This window comes from Lactuca sativa, chromosome 3, assembly GCF_002870075.4.
Source record: "Lactuca sativa cultivar Salinas chromosome 3, Lsat_Salinas_v11, whole genome shotgun sequence".
NCBI lineage: Eukaryota > Viridiplantae > Streptophyta > Magnoliopsida > Asterales > Asteraceae > Lactuca > Lactuca sativa.
In genome coordinates, this window is record NC_056625.2 from 77,811,689 (window position 1) to 77,822,162 (window position 10,474).

The window sequence follows — 10,474 nt, forward strand, 5'->3', positions numbered from 1 at the left end:
TTTGCTTGAGATTGTTCCCTTAGTTCGAATGCTGCTTGCTTTGTGCTTTGTGGGACTCCGAGTGGTGGGAGTTAGCCATTAGATGAGTACGTCACGTCACATGTGATCAGGGTTGAATAATCTTAGAGTGCTGGATTTGGCCCTATTATGCAGCTCTCATTTGAGTCTAACCATTGTAGGGACGAGTCTGTTACTCGAAGGATTATCCGAGCCTCACCCCATGTGATGGTATTCAGGTAATGGTTAATTGGCATTACTAGGAGGCCTTCAGCAGCTGAGGACCTGGTAGGGTGGAGCCTGAGATTTCCTAGGGCGAGCCTAGGATGAGTATAGCGGTAATCAACAGTAGTGGAAGGAATCTGGTGGAGTCGAGGCAGTCCTTGAAGAAGGTACGGATAGATGTGGAAGGTAGTATGGGCCCGTACTACTGAAAGTAGAGGATCCGTACCTGAATCAAGGAAGGCCAAGATAAGACCAGGGAACTTGTAAGTAGTTGTGATCCCTCAAGAAGTATCAGTATCACTAATGATTGTTATTATGTATTGCAGAATGGTGGTACTACGATCGAGGCCGGTAGATGGCGGTTCAGGAGAGGGTTCAGGTTCGGATGAGGGACTACGCAAGTTCATCACGTCAGAGATCACCAGGGGTATCCTTGAGTCGACCCCCATTATCTTCGGGCCGATCAAGGAGGGGATCATCGAGTTGATGGAAGATCGCCTTCGGGCATTCAGGAGCGACATGGCATCTGGCCAGTTGGGATCTCGCACACCGTCCTTTAAGGACTTCAGGGGTAGTGGTGCGCCGGATTTCCACGGGGTGAAGGACCCCATTACTGCCAGACGATGGATTGCAGACATCGAGTCTGCACAGTTGACTAGCTTCTGGCCCGAGGGGTCGAAGTTGAGGTATGCAGCAGGGTGTTTACGAGACCGAGCTCGAGACTGGTGGGAGTCAGTGGGTGACTCGTTGGGAGCCTCAGCGATCGAGGCTATGACCTGGTCGGACTTTGTGACCAGATTCAGGGCAGATTTTGCGTCGGCTGTCGAGCTTCAGTAGCTGGCAAGGGAGTTTTTGGACATGAGGCAGACGACAGAGACTGTGGCGGAGATCACCGCCAAGTTCCGGGAGAGGGCGTTGTTGGTGCCCCAATATGCGGGTGATGAGGACATGAGGAGGACCTGCTATCATGACATGCTCCGAGCTGATATACGGGAGCACGTTAGTTTTTCAGCCTGCCCCACCTTGGACTCTATGATTGCCAGGGCGAGGGAGAGGGAGATAGATTTGGAGCATATCCGGAAACGGAAGGCAGAAGAGGGACAGTCAGGAGGGGCTTCGGGGAAGAAGCCCAAGGGATCAGATTTGGGGCCGAAAGGCCAACAGGGACGGGGCCGCTGCAGGAAATGCGGCAAGGCGCACGAGGGGGCGTGCAGGTTGGGATCATCAGGCTGGTATAAGTGCGGCAAGTTTGGGCACTATAGCAGGAATTGCACTGCTCCGACAACAATTATTCAGACATCTGAGTTGTTGTGTTTCCACTGCAACCAGAGGGGCCACAAGAAGGCCAATTGCCCCCAGTTGATAGTTGCAGCGCCAGCTCCAGCGACCCTGCGGATCACAGATGGTCGGTAGGGCAAGGCAGAGGCTCCAGTGGTGAGGAGCCAGGCATTTTAGCTGACCGCCGAGGAGGCACGCGCAGCACCCGATGTGGTGACGGGTATGATTCTTTCCTTCTCATTTATTTATTTGATGTTATGATATTGATATGTGCTCGGTATATGTATATATATGTATTAGGATTGTTCCATGTGAACGGTATCCCAGTCCAGGTGTTGTTCGACTCGTGTGCTACCCGATCGTTTGTTTCCCTTGCGCTTAGCAAGAAGTTCACTTAGTCTTCGGGCACGTTGGATTGCCCTTTGGAGGTGGAGATTGCCGACGATCGATCGGTGCGAGCGTCCTCAGTGTTCAGAGATTGTGTTCTGAGGTTATTTTAGGAGCGCTATTTGGTGGATCTGGTTCCCATACCGTTGCGTGGGAACAAAGTGATTATAGGCATGGATTGGTTAAGCCCTAATGGAGCGGTGATAGATTGCGCGCGGCAGCTAGTGCGAGTCAGGACCCCAGGTGGGGGAGAGTTAGTGATTCATGGTGAGAGGCCGCAGTGTGGACCTGCAGTATGTTCAGCAACGAGGGCTAGACTCTACCTTCAGCAGGGATGCGCAGGATATGTCGCGTATGTGATGGATACCCGGGAGGCGGGTAAGGCGACGGTGAGCGAGGTTCCGGTGGTGCAAGATTTCACAGATGTTTTCCCAGAGGAGCTTCCTGGGATACCTCCGGAGCGACAGGTGGAGTTCAGGATTGACCTCGTTCCTGGTGCAGCTCTGATAGCTAAGGCACCATATCGGTTGGCGCCTCCTGAGATGCAAGAGTTGTCTACGCAGCTGCAGGAGCTGCTAGACAAGGGATTCATTAGACCGAGCAGTTCACCCTGGGGAGCCCCGATCCTGTTTGTGAAGAAGAAGGATGGGTCGCACCGAATGTGTATAGATTACCGGGAGCTGAATAAGGTAACGGTGAAGAACCGTTACCCACTCCCGAGGATTGATGATCTCTTTGATCAGTTGCAGGGAGCATCTTGGTTCTCTAAAATCGATTTGCGTTCAGGCTATCATCAGATGAGGGTTAGGGAGGAGGATATACAGAAGACCGCGTTTCGGACGCTTTATAGCCATTATGAGTTCGTGGTGATGCCGTTTGGGCTCACCAATGCTCCTGCCGCGTTCATGGACCTCATGAACCGCGTGTGTAGGCCGATGCTGGATCGGTCTGTGATAGTTTTCATTGACGACATCTTGGTTTATTCCAAGACACAGGAGGAGCACGAGGAGCATCTGAGAGAGGTTTTGGAGACCCTGAGGAGGGAGAGCTTGTACACCAAGTTCTCCAAATGTGAGTTTTGGTTGCGCGAGGTGCAGTTCCTTGGACACCTCGTCAACCAGAACGGGATTTCAGTAGACCCGGCCAAGGTGGAGGCCGTGATGAGGTGGGAGGTTCCGAGGTCACCATCCGAGATTCGGAGTTTCCTAGGATTGGCAGGCTACTATCGGAGATTCATTCGGGATTTCTCCAAGATAGTTGTACCCCTGACACGGTTGACTAGGAAAGCCGTGGTCTTCCGATGGGGGCCTGAGCAGCAGGCAGCGTTCGAGACTCTGAGGCAGAGATTGTGCGAGGCGCCAATCTTAGCCCTTCCTGAGGGCGTGGAGGATTTTGTGGTATATTGTGATGCGTCGATCTCAGGCCTAGGTGCAGTATTGATGCAGAGGGGGCATGTCATTGCTTATGCCTCGAGACAGCTGAAGCCTCACGAGGCGAACTACCCGACGCATGATTTGGAATTGGGGGCGGTGGTTTTCGCTCTTAAGATTTGGCGGCATTACCTCTACGGGGTTCGGTGTACCATTTACATGGACCACAAGAGCTTAAGGTACCTCATGGATCAGCCAAATCTGAACATGAGGCAACGTCGGTGGTTGGACGTGGTGAAGGATTATGATTGTGAGATCCTTTACCACCCAGGAAAGGCCAATGTGGTAGCCGATGCGCTTAGCCGCAAGGCGGCGCCGATCAGGGATATTTGCATGAGGATGACTGTGGTGACTCCCCTGTTGGAGCAGATTCGGGAGGCTCAACAGGAGGTTATGAAGGAAGAGCATCGGAAGAGTGAGCAAATAGTGGGTCAAGTCACCTCTTTCAATTATGATAGCCGGGGGTTATTGACACTACACCGTAGGGTGTGGGTGCCGTATCATGGAGGCGTGCGCCAGATCTTGATGGAGGAGGCGCACAAATCCCGATTCTCTATTCATACAGGGGCGACGAAGATGTATCGGAATCTTCGCCTAGATTATTGGTGGCCCGGCATGAAGCGGGATATGGCGTGGTATGTCGAGCGGTGCTTGACCTGCAGGAAGGTCAAGGCTGAACATCAGAGACCGCATGGTAAGATGCAGCCGTTGGATATTCCGCTGTGGAAATATCAAGATATCACGATGGATTTTATCACGAAGCTTCCCAGGACTGCACGTGGAGTAGATTCGATTTGGGTCATCGTGGATCGATTGACCAAGAGCGCCCACTTTATTCCGATCCAGGAGAGCATCTCGGCCGAAAAGTTGGCCGATATCTACATCAGGGAGATAGTAGTGCGGCACGGGGTGCCAGTGTCGGTGATATCAGATCGAGATGTGCGGTTCACTTCCAGGTTTTGGAAGAGGTTTCATGAGGAGTTGGGCACTCGTCTGCATTTTAGCACCGCTTTTCACCCGAAGAGGTTTCATGAGGAGTTGATGACAGCCTGAATTACATTGAGCGCCCAGTCGCGATCCTCGACCGGAAGTCGAAGGATCTGAGGAACAAGAAGGTGGAATTAGTGAAGGTGCAATGGCAGCATCGAAAGGGTTCAGAGTGGACTTGGGAGCCGGTGGAAGAAATGAAGGAGCATTACCCCGAGCTGTTTCGGGATCGAGCAGCAGACTTCGAGGACGAAGTCTAAAATAAGTGGGGGAGATTTGTAGCACCTGAATCCTGGTATGTGGAAATTTGTTTAAGTGTTTGCATTCTTAGCCTTGTACTCGGCGAGTTGTAGGCCCGAATCGCCGAGTAGAGTCGGGACCCGGGACACGTTTTAAGTTGGCGACTCGGCGAGTCCATATACTGGACTCGGCGAGTCACCGCTGTTGGATGAAACCCTAAGTTTCAGGGGTTTGCACCCTATTTAAACTCTCATTCCGCCCCAATCTCGCCCCCATTCACCCTCAGAGCCCTATATCTCGTTCAAGCTTTGTTTTCTTGTGAGTTTGAAGCTTTTGGTGTGTCCTCTTGAAGTTTTGGAGTGGGAAGAAGAGTAGATCAAGAAGAAGAAGAGGAGGTCAGGCATCTTTGAGCTATCTCAGTGTGTTTCCTAAGGTATAACTCGTTATCCCCCTTGTTTTCATGGTTATTGTCCCTTATAGCTCCATTAAAGTCCTCTTTAAACCATTTCCAAGCTTGTGTATGTTTGAGGGTTTGTAATAAGCTGATTAACCTTTAGATCTAGGCATGGTTGAGCTCCAGGAGCTCAGATCTACTGTCTTTTTGGAGCCATATTGCATGAAAGCCCTAGATCTACCCCTTTTGGTCCATTTTGGACCTTAAAACCCTCATGGTTGTCTATTTACACGTAAAGTTGGAAACTTTACGTGTTAATCAAGCCCCAGGATCACAGATCTATGTATGGCATGAGCTGGATTCAAGCAGAATCGACGATATAGTAATTGCATGGTAACGACTCGGCGAGTCGTTCATCTGACTCGGCGAGTCGGTTCGCGAGTCTCCGAGTTTGTCCCCTTTTCGTTGTGTCGAGTAAAGTAGTGAGTCCTAAGTGGACTCTGTGAGTTGGAAGCCGAACTCACCCATGAAGGAACTCGGCGAGTCAATGCCCTGACTCGGCGAGTTCAAGGCAATCTTCTTAGATCAAGAACAGACTCGACGAGTTGTTCATACAACTCGGCGAGTCACAACATAAAGTGTTCATCGGATGAAGATGAACTCGGCGAGTTGTTCATACATCTCAGCGAGTAGGATGAAGAACTTGGACATCAGTTTAGAAGGAGAACTCGTCGAGTCAACGCCTAACTCGACGAGTAGAGACGGGATACAAATCAATCGATTGAATAGGGACTCAGCGAGTTGGAGAGCCAACTCGGCAAGTCAGGTCAACTGAAAGTTGACTCTGACCTTGGCTTATGACTTGGTCAGGAGTAAAATGGTCATTTTACCCCAAGGGACAGTTAGTAGTGATTGATTGAGTGTTTTGTGGGAATTATAGTCGGAGGATTTCCGGAGCAGCAGCAGGCAGTTAATTCCCACGCAGATCAGCAGCTTCTTTGAGGTGAGTTACCTTCCAGTAGCGGTGGGTCTATGGCCACAATGCCGGCCCACCAGTAGGAGTTGTATGTAGATGATTGTCTCTGTGATATTCATCTAGGGATTACTACTACATGTGTTATGCTTATGTGCTAGTATGATATGATGTTGTGTGCTAGTGACAGTAGGGGGAGATAGTCCCCAAGATATCCGGTCGGTAGGGCCGAAGGGGTAGTCATACTCAACCATGTTAGATAGATTCTGATATTGTGATACATGTTATGTGGTAGTAGTAGAGGGGAGAAATAGTTCCCTAGTATCCGGTCGAGAGGACCAAAGCGGAGGCCAGCACCCAGATATGCTAGGCAGTATCCGGTCGAGAGGACCGAAGGGGAGGCCAGCACCCAGATATGCTAGGTAGTATCCAGTCGAGAGGACCGAAGGGGAGGCCAACACCCAGGTATGCTAGGCAACGTCCGGTCGAGAGGACCGAAGGGGTAGTTCGGGCACCCAGATATGCCTGACAATATATGTATGTTATGTGATTATAAGGTATGTGGTACAGTGGGGGAACTCACTAAGCTTCGTGCTTACGGTTTTCAGTTTTGGTTTCAGGTACTTCTTCTTCGAAGGGGAAGGAGCCGGCGCGGTAGCGGTACATCACACACACGCTTTGCTTTCCGCATCATGAGATCCTCCTGGGAATTTGTACTCTAACACTTTAATGTTTTATAAAAATATTTCTAGACACGCAGTACCTTTTGTGGAATGATATCATCGTCGAGCCTTTTATTTTTAATGTGTTGCCATGTACTTGTTTTAAAATTGAAATTTTTAGCCGGTATTTTTGGGGCGTTACATCTACCCCCTTCACCTTACCTTACCTACCTCATCATTTTTCTCTATGTAAATATTAGTTTTATTAGGTAAGACATGGACTAAACGCGTAACAAAAACAAACAGTAGGGACCAATTGCGTAACAAAAACAAATAGTATGGACCTTCCGAGTTAAAAAAATAAGTTAGGGACCAAGCGCACAAATTACCCCAAACCATAGGGACCATTCGTGTAATTTACTCCTTATAGAAACTACGTGCACTTACCTAGTTGTGTAATAGTCAATAGTTTTGGTGATATCATTTATAATTTAAGATTGATTACACACCAAACTAGTTTCATAGTTGGGTTTCCATGTGATGTTGATTTGAAGCAAGCAACAATCAGGACCTATAAGGCGCTAGAGAGGGTTAATTTGACTACTATGATAGTAGGCGATACACCCACTCATACCGTTGTTGGGTTTATATGATTAGATGACAAGGATATTTCTTGAATCATAGTTGTTTTATGATAAATAAGTAATTGTGACTAGTGTTTGACCAAAACTTAGGGTTAGGCTAATAAAGTTATGAACTTTAATTTGTGTGCATATATCAGATGTCCATTCTATGCATGATTTAATTCTTATGACCATTAGGATTAATAAAGATCAAATCTTGCTTAATACAAACTTAAGCCTGAGAATTTAGATCATTAATTACATAACCAATGTTTAATTGTCTTATGATCATTAAAGTTGGATTCAAACCAAGATGTAACTAGAAAACAAACAAAATTTTAAAAAATAAAAAATGAACTCGAAAAGATTGACACATGTGTTTGAGTTATAGAAATTTTAATTAGCATTTGCGATTCGGAACAAAATGTAAAAGAATTTCTAAATCTAAAAAAACTGAACTCGAAGCCATTGATAATAGTTTCAAATTTCGGTTAACCTATACGATAGCCCTATTAAAATAAATAATTTTATTTCTAATATGTGTTAATTATATTCACATTTAACAAACTTTTTTTTTTATATTTTTTATACAAAACATATTTATAAAAAGCTTTTATAAAAATATAAAAAAACAAAAGATTAAAAAAAACGTTAAAAAAGATATTCAAACAAAACATAAAAAACTAGAAAAATTATTAAAAAAACATCAAAAAAATGTAAAAAGACAATAAAATTTCAGAAAAATCAAAAATAAATCATAAAAAATATAAATAAATAAAATAAATATAAGCGGAGAAGTATAAACTTTTTTAGCATATATATATATATATATATATATATATATATATATATATATATATATATATATATATATATATATATATATATATATATATATATATATATATATGGTTTTTTTAAACGTACTAAGGATGTGTAGTACAATTTTTTAAACCATACGGATATATCTTATCAAATTTTTAAACGTTGGACTGAAAGTACGAATTTGATCCATCATAGAGACCAAAACTATAATTTACTCTTATCCATTAGAAATTTTAGAAACTTCATGTAGCTACGATTTTTATTGTATATTTAAAAGCTCGGGACTGAAATCTACTATAATAAATGAAAGTTTTTTTGCCACATGTCCTCTTCTCATTCATTTGGACACATGGCATTTTCTAGAATTTTTAAAATTTCTATTTTCCACTTGTCATTTTATTGTATTTTTCATTTTATTAAATCAAAATTCCACATTTAATGTGTAAGGTAATATATATGTAAAGTATTTATTAGAAAAAACTTATATATATGTAATGTATTCAATACATTAAAGTCTCATTAATTTTAATAATTCAAATTTTTCTCATTTTTCTTATAAATTCAAACTTTTCAAATTGTTAAAATTTTATATTTATTTTTTTAATTAAACTCATGTAATATATGGGTCTCACACCTAGTCATGTGAATAAAAAAGACACAAGATGATGGGTGTCGTTGTCGAATATTACTTTCACATGAGAATATGTCAAAAGAGCCTCATCTTCCATGATGTAAGTAAAAGAAAGAACTTAAATTAAACTAATACAAATATGAAATTAATAATTTATGTTAACTTTAATGATATTTCTAGGGTTTGGCTAAAAACACATTCTATTTTACCATATAGACACCTCATTTCTAAATTGTGCATGCATGGTTATATTCCATTTAAAAATAACCATAAAAATTGTACATAGACATACCAAGTAAACAACCAAAAAATTATACTGTAATCTTTTGTGGATGCCAAAACTAATTTAAAAAAACATCTATAAATCTTAAGTTCATAACATTAGTACGTATGTCCTGGTGGATTCTATTCACGAACTTCATAGCATTTTATGTTTTGCCACTTTACATGAAACAATTTTTAAAACATCATACCCTACAGTGAAAACCTCAGTCTCAAGCCCACAAAAAGGGAAACACGGTTAGATCCACACATGAACACAAACACTAGAAAGAGGCCGAAACTAAACTTCAAAACAAAACTATATAAATAAGTTTAATTTGGCTCAAAATAACGACATATCAAAAACATCTAAACAAAAAAATTAATATGAAATATTTTTACGCCAGTAATCAAAATCACACTCATTGATTTTTTCCGTTTTCAAAATCTTTGGACAATTGTCTTGGTGAATCGTCATTCACCTACCTTCAAATATTTTATAGCTTGGATTACGGCATCCCTCTTCTAAGTTATAAAATAGTTTGTTGGGTCCTAGCCTTAATATTTCATATTGGGTGTCATATTAAGGACTTTAGATCAACTATCTTGAATATCTCCCAAAAACATGTCTGGTTTAGACATCTATGATCTTCCCAAATCTCTTGTAACGAGCTTTCCTAAATGAAAATGATATCCCATGGAAATCATTCTTCTTCCACCTCCTCTAATTATTCTCCCTAACCCACAAGTTCTTGAAAAGTTTAAGGTCACTTAAGCCCTATTGGCTAGGCAAGGTCTAGGTGTGGTCACATCGTGGAGATGTAGTCACATATTGACAAGCCGGGAGAGTTGGGTGTCAAAGTCTTGAGAAAGTTGGTGGTTCAATCACTTTCTAAGTCACATAGTGAGTTCCTTTGGGACACCTATGAAACAGACTATGACAAGACCCTTAACGATCTTATCTATTTGTTAAAATCAACTGTCACACCCCAAAACCGATAACGGCGGAATACGTTTCGGGGTGGATGACGTAGTGAACAGTATCATCACAATTGCATAATAGTAGAAACAAGAATCATACAACCTTAGTATTATATAGTGAATTTAATTACAAGCGTATTGCGTAATGTTTAACAAACACTCAATAGTAATTCAAAAATAAGAGATGGGTCTTGTGTGCTCCACCTTCTCCAAAAATGCCGCGTCTGTACCTGTCTATCTTTGACCTGAAGATACAAGTTATTTTGAAAACAATTATCAGCATAAAGCTGGTGAGTTCATAAGAGTTTAGTGTGAGTTTTTGTATACAAAGCATTAGTGTTTAAAAATGTATCATTTATGTTCATAAGTAGTAGAAACTTAGAAAATCCCATATTTTCCAGGAAATACATTGTAAGTGGCAATCGGTGAAAAGTATGCATTCTTTGTCTCTTTGAAAACAATTTATTGTAAAAATACTTTGGCAAATCTCCAAATAACAAATGTGATAGGATAAGTTAAGCCCGTGACCAATGATAGAGGTGCGAGCTTCCTTTAGTGTTAGATACTTACTTACTTCGGG